This window comes from Diplotaxodon limnothrissa, linkage group LG23 (genome assembly GCF_057381915.1).
Source record: "Diplotaxodon limnothrissa isolate DT_005_m linkage group LG23, D_limnothrissa_male_GT1.1, whole genome shotgun sequence".
Taxonomy (NCBI): domain Eukaryota; kingdom Metazoa; phylum Chordata; class Actinopteri; order Cichliformes; family Cichlidae; genus Diplotaxodon; species Diplotaxodon limnothrissa.
Window position 1 is genome coordinate 9,090,613 of NC_140617.1, and position 13,053 is coordinate 9,103,665.

Below are 13,053 nucleotides of genomic sequence, written 5' to 3' on the forward strand. Positions count from 1 at the left end.
ATACAAAACACATGCAAAATACAAAACACGTACAAAATCCAAAACACGTGCAAAATACAAAACACGTACAAAATACAAAACACGTGCAAACTCCAAAACACATACAAAATACAAAACACGTGCAAAATACAAAACACGTACAAAATCCAAAACACGTGCAAAATCCAAAACACGTGCAAAATACAAAATGTGCAAAAACCAAAACGCGTGCAAAATCCAAAACACGTGCAAACTCCAAAACACATACAAAATCCAAAACACATGCAAAATCCAAAACACGTACAAACTCCAAAACACATACAAAATCCAAAACACGTACAAACTCCAAAACACATGCAAAATCCAAAACACGTACAAAATACAAAACACGTGCAAAATACAAAACACGTACAAAATACAAAACACGTGCAAACCCCAAAACACGCGCAAACTCCAAAACACGTGCAAATTCCAAAACACAACGGAAGTGCTCCAGGACGCTAGGGGCAGTGTTGAGCTTTTGTTACCTAGTAACTACACAAGCCAGGAAGTACCAATGACCGGATTTGGGGTCTGTAGCCTTAAAGGCCCCATTTTAAGGCCGATTATGTCACAGCGACACGACGAAGACTGTCCCAATTCAAAGGCTGCTCGAAATGCGGCCCTCAAATGCGTCCTTAATTTCCCTGAATTTTAAGGATGGGTCGGTGTAGCCTTCATGGCCCAACATATCCCAGACTTCATAGCGCGGCGGTGGTGTGGATAATTTTGCCGAAAAAAAATGGCGGAAGCGGAGCGGACGAAGAGTAAACTTTCAGAAGTAAGTACTGAATATTATGTCACTTATTTATGCGCAAATGTTTTTATAATGAAGAACATTAAAACATTACTGTTGGCAACATGTCGGGAAAGTTATGTGACATTAGCGACGTTTGTACTAACTTGGTTTTAAAGCCTTTACTTCAAAATATTCGCCGTTCAATAGCTGACTTTAATCTTACAGAGAATGTGATGATTTTATGCGTAATTAAAGTCAGTCATGTCAGTCAGCTGACGGTTCACTCGTTAAGCTGAAAGAAAGATGCTTTAATCACAGGAGTCACACATGTGTCCACTGTACCATCTGGGAACTCTTCTTGTTTAGCACTCGTAATGACACAAACACTAAATCCTCCTTCTCTGGTGCTGTTTTGTAGCAGTGTGTACACCTGAGACTGTCACCTGTCTGTCTGTCCTGCACTCTCTCTCTGTTTCTTTCTCTCTGATTGTGGAATAAAAGTATGAACATGTATTTATAAGTCACACTTGTGTTTGAATCCTGCAGCTTATCACACATTTGATTTCTATGTGTGACACGTGCAAGTGTCCAGAGTGAGGACAGACTGAGGGACCCACTGCTGCACATCATCTGTGAGGCTTTGCACCCCTGATGATCCACCAGGACAATCTCAGCAGTATGTGAGGAAGAGGAGGAGGAAGAGCCAGCAGCAGCTGACAGATGGAGAGAATAGACAGACTGTTCCCTGTTTGTGAAGGACTGCTAGAAAAGTTTAAAATAACTAATTGTCTGTCCTGAATCAGTCTTATTAGGTAATGTTCAAATAATTTTTTATCATTCCCGTGTTTTCAGTGTGGGAGAAAGTACTCAGGGCATTCAGGTTACACACTATGAAAGGCAGCAACAAGTTTAATGTTCAGAAACCTAAAGTATGTATCAGCAGCAGAATGGAGCTAAAAATAAATGTTTGTTTCAGTTCTATGAAGCTTTGAGTATTTTGGATTAGTAGCACTGTGTGTTTGTTGCATCATATTGCTGTAATTGTTTATATGCTTTATATATTCTGAGGTAAGTTGATCTATAGTGTTACATCATATTCTATAAGGATGTTATGTGTTTGTATACTTTCTGCCCAGTTTGACCCATTTAGCAGAAGTCAGCCTGTTTAAGGCTCTGATATATATTCTGTATGACTTAAAGCAGTTATGACATGGTCTGATTTTCTCACCCAATAAAGGAATATTTAATACATCAGTCTACTCTTCATTTTATCAGAAACGGTTATCACAGCTTGTACATTTTCTTTTTACACATGTATGTAAGCATTGAGCCAAATTTAGTAATGCCAACATACTGAAGGAACAACATTTGTCTCTTATATATGATACACCTATATATGCACTGTCAATATACATTTTGAACCAGCTGCAGATGTCAGAGTAACAACTGACTGACCCCCACATAAAGTGCGTTACAGTAGTCTACAGGGGAAGAAATAAAAGCATGGATCCCGGTTTCAAAGTGCTGCCTAGAAGGAAAAGATTTCACTCTTGCCAGTCGCCTTAAATGATAAAAATGGACTGGTCCAACTTAAAACCAAGGGCAGTAACAACAGGCTTAAAATAAACCTCCAGGGGTTCCAAATGAAAAGAAGAGGACTCACAGGGGCCACTGGGTCCAAACACCAACAAATCTGTTTTCTTTTCATTCAAATTTAAAAAGTTTAGAGCCAACCAAGCTTTAATGTCATCTAGGTATGTCAAGAGAGGTTTTATTCAGATGCCATCCTTCGGCTTCAGTGGCAAATAAATTTGGCAGTCATTCCTATATACTTGTCTTTGAGTGAAGATTTAAGGTGGTAAGACATGTAAATAACTGCAACTTGAATCTGTACTGAAGCTCAGTATTTGACACAGAGTTCATGTTCACTGCTGTAATAGCTAATAATGACTAATATAATAACCATAATATTGGCCATATTATATTTACATTACCAAAGTGATATGACTTTAGTGTTATGAACAACATTAGCTAATTGTTATTTACTAGCTAATCTTAAATGACTGTTCAGTACAGAAATGAAGCCCAAAAATCATGTTTTACTGTCCTGTGGTCTCAGCCTCAGATACTTATCAAATCACACAAAGCTCTTGTAGAAACAAACAAACAAATGAAAAAAATATGTTCTCCTTCATTTCTGTCAAAAAAGTTGTATGACACGTTTCCAGCTGTTAGTATCATGGTTGCTAGGCCTACGGTGGCCCCTAGAGACCAAGCATGTACAAACTTCAAATCACGTACGAACCCTGAAGCATGTACAAACCCTGAAGCACGTACAAACTCAAAAACACGTAAAAACACGTAAAAACTCCAAAACACGTAAAAACATGTACAAACTCCAAAACACGTAAAAACTCAGAAGCACATAAAAACTCAAAACACGTACAAAAGACAACAGAAGTGCTCCAGGATGCTGGGTGCAGTGTTGAGCTTTTGTTACCTAGTGGCTACACAAGCCAGCAAGTACCAACGACCGGATTTGGTGTGTGGTAGTAACAGGTAAATGAACTTTTTTAAAATTTTATTTGACTCTATATGAATGCTTGTGTATAAATACACAAACAATACACATATGCTTTCATGCTTTCAATGGTGTAATTTAAGTGATCTAGGTAGCTCTGTTTTGGAAGTTCAGAGCTACCTAGATCACCTATGCTAGAAATGCTAGAAATGAGTTTTGGAGTTTGTATGTGCTTTTTGGAGTTTGTACGTGTTTTGTCTCTAGGGGCCACCGCATATATTTATATATAAACATATATGAATAAAACCACTTTTTTTTACATTAGTAATTCCTTTTGTGCATAATTTTATATTATTAATAATAAATTAATTAAAGCAACAAAACAACCTGAAGAGCCGGTTCGGAGCCGAAAGAGCCGGCTCTTTTTAGAGAACCGGCTCTTTCGGTTCGGCTCACTAAAAAGAGCCGGAAATCCCATCACTAATAAGCAGCGTTTCTGTGGCCAAAGAGCTTGAGTTTTGTCTTGTATGACCAAAGGATGTGCTTGCAGTATTCATAATCTTTCTCTAGATTGTCCTTAGCACACTTCAGAGTGGCTTGAAGTGGATTTCTCCAGTCCTCACAGTTCTTCCTGTGCAGGGTCATTGTCTTATTTGAGGCTACAATTCCTGACTTAACTAATTAACTCGTGAGTGTCTTGGCAGTCGTTGTGGGATCTTTAGACACATGTCTCACTACTTTCATTTCTACAGTCTTAGAAATCTTTTGTCTCCTATCTCTGCCAGGCTTCACATGCAGAGTTTCATAAACAACAACAGTAATTTATATCTTTATAATTCAAACAAATTGTCTAAATGTAAAAATAGTTTTTATTGTAATGTTGGCACTTCATCCCGACATGGGGTAGAGCAATTTAACTCAAAAACATTGAATAATTAATTTCTTTATTGCATTTTTCACACTTTACAAAGCCATCTAATGGGCCGAACTGGAGCCCCCGGTGGGCTGGTTCTGTCCCCCGGGCTGCATGTTTGACGCCTCTGTTTTAACTTTTATGTAAAATACTTTTTAGTCCTGAGCTGAAGTTCTGATGCTTCTGTAGTTTTATGACACTGGGATGATATTATCCTATCTTTTCTTGAGGCAAAGGCAAACTGATGGAGCCATCACTGAGTCATATAAAAGAAAAAAGGGAGATGGAGGACATATCTCCAGAGGTGCTGCTTTAACCATTTATTATAAGATGTACATTTGAAATGGACCTCTGACTCGTGATAACCTTCTCTGCAAACATAGAACTACTTGAGGGAGAGAAGAGCAAGCGAGACACAGCCAGACAATAAACATGTGATTTATTTTTATCTTTTGGAGGACACTGTATATCGAGCAAGAGGGAGAGATGAAGGCGAGGGAGAAAAAAGGCAATAAAGAAAAGAGATTTATTCAGAGGTGGCGCTCCTCTGTCACATGCAATCCCACGGGAGCTGGTAGAAGCCCGCAGGTCATATTTCCTCGCCGTAAGGAGGCTGCACTCCGCCCCTCCACCTCCTCCCAGACAATAGCCCCTGCCCCTCCTTTTCAGCTTGACCCCTGTGCATTACCACACACTCGCATTCAGAGACATTAAATGATGTTATTCGGAAAGACAACGGGAATGATTTGTACACGCGGAAAGGCAATAATCCTTCATAATGACTGCACCTGAGGGCAGAAAAAAACCCCCATCACTGCACACACACATGCAGAGCTGCACACGATGAAGGGGACAGCTGTGCTTATACTTACTGCTTACTGCTTATAAATGGAAACGAGGAAAGCAGCAGAGGACATGACAAGACATATGTCCCAATTTCCACGAAAGGATGGGCCTTGACAGAAATATTGCTCTCTCTTGTACAGTCCATTACTGTAAATAGATGTGCGAGACACAAAGTATTGAAATACAGCCAATACCAGAGAGGAAAGCCTTTTTTTTTATTAGCAAGCACAGATTATAGAGCTATTATATGTAGTGTTGCTCACCAGTTGACATTTCACTGTCTTAATTGAAAGCAGCCCAAACACTTTAAGCCTAATGTGCTCCTAAAATCAGGACTCTCACATCCAGTGATCTTCATTTGTATTACTTTGATGAGGCTTTCAAACTTACTAACTCAGCCTGAGGCAACCTGCTTTCAAATTAGATTAGGCATCGTAAACTCAATGTCAACGAACGCTGCATGGTAATGCTTGAGCGCATACGTTTCTCTGTGGGGTGATTTTTCCTCTTTTCATGCTTGGATCAAGGAGGCCCTATGGAAAATTCCGAGAAGAATTAAATTCATTACATCCTCACTATAATGTCAGGGGCTTTGCGTGGGAGGGACTGAAACTATTTAGCTCATTTATTTAACTCTGTTCATGTTTTTATCCAGTTTGGGGTGGTGGGGAGACGGGAGAGGCAGGGAACACCTTGGATAGGTCACGAGTCTATCACAGGGCTAACTCAGAAAGACAGACCGTCACCTACGGACAATTAAGAATCACCAGTTACCTTAACATGGACATATTTTGGAGTATGAGAGGAAGCTGAAGAGAACCCACGTAGACACAGGGAGAACATGCAAATTCCACAGAGAAAACCCCAGCAAGCCGGTGGCTTCATGCTGTGATGACAGTGTTAGCTGTTACCACTGTGCCACCCACCAATTCAGGTTAAACATGACTAAATGTGACCTTACGGTGACACTGAAGGTATTGATATTTGTAAGAGAGTGCCTTGGAGTTGATATTATCGTGAAATTACAAATACAAAAGGCCTCAAACAGAACCTCATTTAGACAAACAAAACCCTCTGAAAACACAATAAAAATGCAATAAGGTTTCAGAAAACACAATTTTATTATGTTTCCTTGCTGTTGTTCCACTTTCTCTGTTTTGATGAGGTTTTTGTAACATTGTGTTTTTCTGTTATGTTTCAGTTGTTTTCTGTGTTTTGGGTAGTTTTGTGGTGTTTTCTGTTATGTTGTATTTCCTGAAATGTGTTTTTTTTTTCTTCTGTGGGTGGCCCAGTGGTGTGGTCAGTACTGTCGCCTCATAGCAAGAAAGTTGTGGGTTTGAACCCACCAGCTGGCTGGGGCCCTTCTGAGTGGAGTTTTCCTTGGATTCTCTCTAGGTTCTCTGGCTCTCTCCCACTGTCCAAAGACATGCACTTAGTAGGGTTAGGTTAACTGGTAACTCTAAATTGTCCATAAGTGCGAAAGGTTGTCTGTCTCTCTGTGTTAGCCCTACATCAGCTTGGTGACTTGTCTAGCTTGTACCCCGCCTTTCGCGCCATGGTGGCTGGGATAAGGTCTAGCACCTCTGCGACCCTGTTAAGGATAAGTGGAAGAGAATCGATGGATGGTTCATTTTAGGTTAACTGGTTCTAAATTGTCTGCAGGTGTGAATCTGAACGTGAATGATTGTCTGTCTTTGGATTCGCCCTATGGCGAGCTATGACCTGTCCAGGGTGTACCAGCCTTCTGCACTATAACAGCTTGGATGGCTCCCACACCCGCCGTCCCTGCAACCCCAAATTCAATTTTGCAATAAAGAAATTGGATGTTGCATTTTGGCATCACTGGGCCACCATACATTTTACTGCAGCTGTGATACTTAACAGACCTCATAACCACAAACCTGAAGAGATAAAGGCAAAACTTTAAAGTGACTTTCTGACAATTCTATGTTTGCAAGACCTAAAATTAGATTTGCTGTACCAAGACTCCACACTGAGCCTATAATGCGCTTATATCTAAAAGAAAGCCATAAGTGCTGTTTCAAAGTCCCTCATGCTCTGATTATACTGACAGTTGCTTGCCTTCATGTACTATATATGTCTCTCTTAACAAGTAAAAATGCTAATCACTACAGAGATAAAACAACCACCCATGCATAATACAAGCCACATGGTGGGAGTTAAAACAGAATAACTAAATCAGATATGGAACAACAAACAAGCACAATGACACCGAGCAGTATAAATAGTGAATGAAGTCATTTAAGGGCGTTAAGAGCTGCTCCTGTCGGGCCCTTGACTAAAGGTCTAAATATATTTAGAGGCTTAAACCCACATATAAGTGCAGCATTTATGTGCAAAGACTCAAACTTCAGATTAATTTCAGTTAAAAAAAAAAGCAAAATAAAAAAAGGAATAAATGCATGTAAAGAGAATTTAATCCACTGGTTAGCTGTGTATTATTTGACATGAAATCCAATGTGTAACCCTCTTTGCACGCCTCAGCTTTGAAACATATGCAGGGCAATGACATATTGCAGTTTAAGTAGTGTGATATTTATGTTAGGGCTGGTGTCAGAAATCAGTGTTCAGTCCTTCATCACCAGCTAGGAAAGATTTAATTTATAAAAGCAACATCTTGTAGAGATGTGAAGATTCTCAGCTCAGTTTCTGGCCTAATCACCAGGCTGACTTTTACTTCAATACTAGTGGCACTAATCAAAATATAATTCATTGCTTTGTCCTGACAGGGCTGACGAGTTCAAACCTGAGATATGTTAACTACAGACAAATAAAAACATAGGGACCTAGAACTACTGGGGAAATCGTATGAGACCATTTTTTTTTCTTAATGAAAGGATGGCACTGTAGGTCAGCTACTCAAGAATACTCCAACCCATACTATAGGACACATACCGAAGTCTCCTGTCATGGTAAATGAGATGTGGTCTTAGAACACTGCCTCGTGTTATATTATTCCACAGGGATCACGAGTTCAAATAAATCTTGCTAGCTGACAGGAAGGGTTAGTGGTCCGTTGAAACAGGCTGTAGCTGAAAATAGCCTTGTGTCCTTACCAGTGGCACAGTCATCCAATAACCTGTGAAAAGTAGAATGATTCTCTTTCCACAACCACATTTCTAATCTAAAGATTGTTTTAGGAAAAAATAAATAAACACACATTAAATTTAAAAAATAATGTAAAATGTTGGGGGCTGTGAGTTACTTGTTGTACACCGATTTGTTTAAAACCTAAATGTACCAAGTCTCACAAAACATCCATGTACTGCACTGAAGAGAAACTAACTTAAATGAAGCCAGGGCCAGGCTGTACTTTCATGTAATACCAATCTGTACCAGGAGATGGTGCAGTGAGTCAGTCATTCTTATTAACAACTGTAACCTGGCAAAAGGCAAAGGCCTACCTGCACAACATAATTACAAAAACTGCCTTTAGGAATATTTTGAAAGCTTTTTACAGCAGTTTCAATTAATTAAAACTACTAACAAAATATAAAGAAACAAAAAGCTATGATGTTACATCCAAGATGAGTATTTTGTAGCAGAGATAACAACTGAAGTTAAAATGAGGTCATGTAACATTTTATAGCCATAATTAGCCAACTTAGTTTGTGGAAAGCATGAATTAAAAGTTGTCTTTTGGGGTAGCAATAGATAATTTCTAACAAAGAATCTAATCTATGTTGGTTGGGTGGAACCTTTTGCTAAAATGCTGCCACCTTGTGGTCAAAGATGTCACCAAATTTCGAAGAAGTCGTTTTTACCAGATTTCAAAAATTAATTTGTTTATTTAAAACAATCTAACTCAACCTTTAAAATAAAAAAAATAAATTGTAAGGCAGTTAAATCACAAGCCTGATGTCTGCTGTCTAAACCCTTCTTTGTGGGAAGAAATAGAATAACTCTTCAACTTCTTTAAAAAAGGTTTTTATTTCATATAAAGTTCTGCAGTATTTAAATTTAGAAACAAAAATGATTTACTGTTAGCGTCGATATGACAAGTTATATCATCAGTACAACTCTGTCCTGCTCCACTCGTCACACCAACCACAGTCTTGCTACAGTTCCTTGGCAACATATACAACAGTCTCACTCACAAAAATGTTTAACTTTGCTTAATTTAATCCAAGCAGTACGAAACATGGAAAATGCCTTAGATATTATTTAACTTCTTATTTGGTGACAACAATCACAAGAAAAAGAGGCTGAACTGGTTTTGAATAAAATCCTGACCTGGTTAAAGTTCTGAAGCTGTGGTTGAGGATGGGACAGAAAGAGAGCACCTGAGAGGACCAGATCTTCATCCACCAAAGAGTCCAACTGAACCAACAACAATGTTAAACACAACAAAGTCTATGCTTTTAATCGTGACAACCCAAGTGCGTCTTTCACTCACAGATGTGGACGAAACATTTACTTGATTTTGCAGTAAACTTTGGTTAACAACAACACATGTCTTTTTCCATAATGCACTTTTGAAAGAACACTGGTTAGAAAAGAGTGTCAGGTGCTGATAGTCAAAGTATGAAGTACAGTCTTGAGTGTATTAGTTATACATCATGCAAGTGTGCCTGAAACACTGTTAGATGTGAGGCTGGGACACTTCATGCATAGATCCTTCTGCCGATCGTGTGTGTCACAGGAAGACATCAGATTGCTAGCAGATTGTCAAAGCTGCCAGCAGCTCCATTGCACGAAACATTACTCATCGTTATCTAAAAGAAAGACAACAAAGAAAATCACAACAATTCAACAAAGCAGTTGGACCATTACTCCTAAAAGTAAACGACAGAGGAGGCGAGAGACAATGACAGCATTGTTATAATGAACAACAGAACCAAACATTTAACCTCACCAGGTCACTGGCAGCCATCTGCCAATCTGTACTGGTCTCATATTTGGATCTGTTGCAGATCCAAATATGGTCCAAGGTTCCAAGGTTTCCACAACTGATACTGTCTTAGTATGCCTTCTTCCACCATCCGACCCCAATAGATGTCAGCGGTCGTTTGTTCACAGTCTTTCAGCAAGTACTGGTTCTTTGAAAATGTCCCCAGGCACGGAAACTCTTTTCCTCCTGGAAGTGTAACTGTTAGTCCATCAGCTGAACACATGATAGTGGCCCCCAGTTTAATGAGCAGATCCCTGCCCATCAAGTTCACAGGCACATGGGGAGACAATCCAGCACCGTCAGGGCTGGATTGGTTGTTGGCAGCGTCATTGGAACCCCAGAGAACCCCACAACACTGACCACATGATTGGAAAGTGTGGCACTGCTTGGTTTTTGTTTCAGTGTTGAATAGGTAGCCCCAGTGTCCACAAGGAAGGTCATTTCATCTCCTTCCACACTCATCGACAACATTGGATCTGCCACTCCCATGTTGTCTTGTCTCTGTGGGTCCCGTCAGTACAGCTCCTCCTCTCCGCCCCCGTAGCCCAGGGGATACTGAGCCACTGGCGCCATGCCTGGGTTTGGAGCTTGATGTCCCCTTGTCTGGACCACTCTGCCTCGAAAAGCTCCCTGTGCCTGGGGTGATGATGGATAACCAAGTTCTAGCTGTCGTGGTGTAGGACAATCACGAATCCAATGTCCTCGTCCTCCACACCTTCGGCATACATTTGGGTCCAGCATAGGTCCCCCCAGACCACGGCCCCTAGGTCCACCTCCCCTTTGGGATCCACCACGCCCCCTCAACGACCTAGTAGTCCCCCAATTCCCCGCGGGTCTTCCTTGCCTTGAGAATCCATTGGCGGGCCATCGGTCATCAGGGTACAGAACCGGATCCAAATCTGGCCAATCAGGCCCTGGATCGCCCCGTGGCTGCGCCACCAGCATCTTCTTAGGTCCATCTTTGTTTTCCTTTTCGTGTAGTTTTTCTCTCGCCTCAGCCAATTTTCAATTTTACTAACTGCCCAACTGAACCAACAACAATGTTAAACACAACAAAGTCTATGCTTTTAATCGTGACAACCCATGTGCGTCTTTCACTCACAGATGTGGACGAAACATTTACTTGATTTTGCAGTAAACTTTGGTTAACAACAACACATGTCTTTTTCCATAATGCACTTTTGAAAGAACACTGGTTAGAAAAGAGTGTCAGGTGCTGATAGTCAAAGTATGAAGTACAGTCTTGAGTGTATTAGTTATACATCATGCAAGTGTGCCTGAAATACTGTTAGATGTGAGGCTGGGACACTTCATGCATAGATCCTTCTGCCGATCGTGTGTGTCACAGGAAGACATCAGGGCCCTATTTCAGGAAGCCGGTTTAGAAAACTCAGAGTGAAAAACGATACTCAGGGTTGAGTAACCCCGAACTGTCCAACTCGGAATATTCGGTTTCAGAAAGGCTGATAACAATTAGTTCAATCAACGCGGAGTTGCTTTAACCCCAAGTTAAGCGCGCGCACGAGGATACATAAAGCCCTGATTAGTGGAGCACAGATTAAGCGAGTCACCATGGAGACGGAGGGAAAGAAGGCGCGGTCAATGTATTTTACAGCGCTTGAGGCCGAAATTCTGATGGCATCATATGCCAATAACATGCAAATTGCGCGGAAAAAAAGTAACACAGCCTCAGCTGCAAAAGAAAGGGAGCATGCATGGCAAAACATAGCCGACAGAGTCAATGCATGAGTGTTAATTTAAACATTGATCTAGGGATTTCCACCCATTTAACACGTTATTATATTATATATATATGTTTTTTTTTTATTTCATACATTTTATTTTGTGATGTGATGTGAGCGCAGGCCCCAAACGTTCCTGGCAGCAAGTAAAAATGAAATATAAAAATATAGTCCAAACAGGTAAGGTGTAATTGTATTATGAGCCATAGTGCTTGGTCTGTTTGTCCTATGTAAATCAATTGCAGTTAGAGGCTACATTAATTTTCTTTCTGTAAGCACTTATTGAAATTATCTGAGCACATTACAAGTACATATTTGCTTACTCTGTATGCTCAAATGTGACCCGTTATAGCCAACAGAAAAAAAGCGGAGGCCCGAAAAACAGGTGGGGGTCCTCCACCACCACCACTCACAGAGGCTGAGCAGTTGGCTTCCACATTTGTGATAATGTTGGCAGCATCACATATGATCTTCACAGTGCAGAGAACACAAATTAGCATCCATTACTATAATGAAATAATTTGTTAGTTTGAAATGCTACAGGGAACTATGTACCTGTACATTAATGCTGTGGAAAGACTTCCTGTTCACATAGTCTCCTTCATTTACTGAAGGAGCAATGATTGGAATGTGAGTGCCATCTATACAGCCAATCACGCCTGGGAACCGTGAGAATAAATGTAAAATTTAAGTAGTAGCTCAAGTATCACCACATCATGAATTAAGTTTCGTTCATCCTGATACCTGCAAGTTTGTGGCATCCCTCTTTGATAAATCTTGTGGGTCTATGACCGGGGAACACCACAAACGAGTACAGGAGACGTTTCAGTGCAACTGTAACATTCCTGACTGCGTGACAGACGGTAGCCTTGGAAACGTGCTCAGCGTCACCAATATTATACAGAAAGCTCCCGTTTGCAAAGAACCGAAGTGCAATACAAATAATATGTACAGAACTGAGAGAATGTCCGCGATGTGTCACATGAGCAATATTAGGCCTGAGGATGTTATTCAAATGAATTATAGATTGTGCTGAAAAACGGTAACGTTCACACAGGAAATCATCAGGAAATGATAAAATGTCTGAACGCGCTCTAATCACTCTCTCCCGGCAGAGAGCTCTGCGGAGAATTTGGGCTTCAACATCTACTGGCTCTTCAAGGAAGGAGCACGCCATGTCTGACACTTCCTACAGTCAGGTTTCCGACAAAGAGGCGGAGAACGTCAGGGTTAGTTGAAGTAAACCTGCTAGGGGGCAGGTTAGCTTCACGGAGTGTGTCGTCATAGTAACTCACTCAGAATTAATCTAAACTCGCTTTGTGAAACCGAAAACCCAGAGTTTTCGTTAACTCAGGGTATACT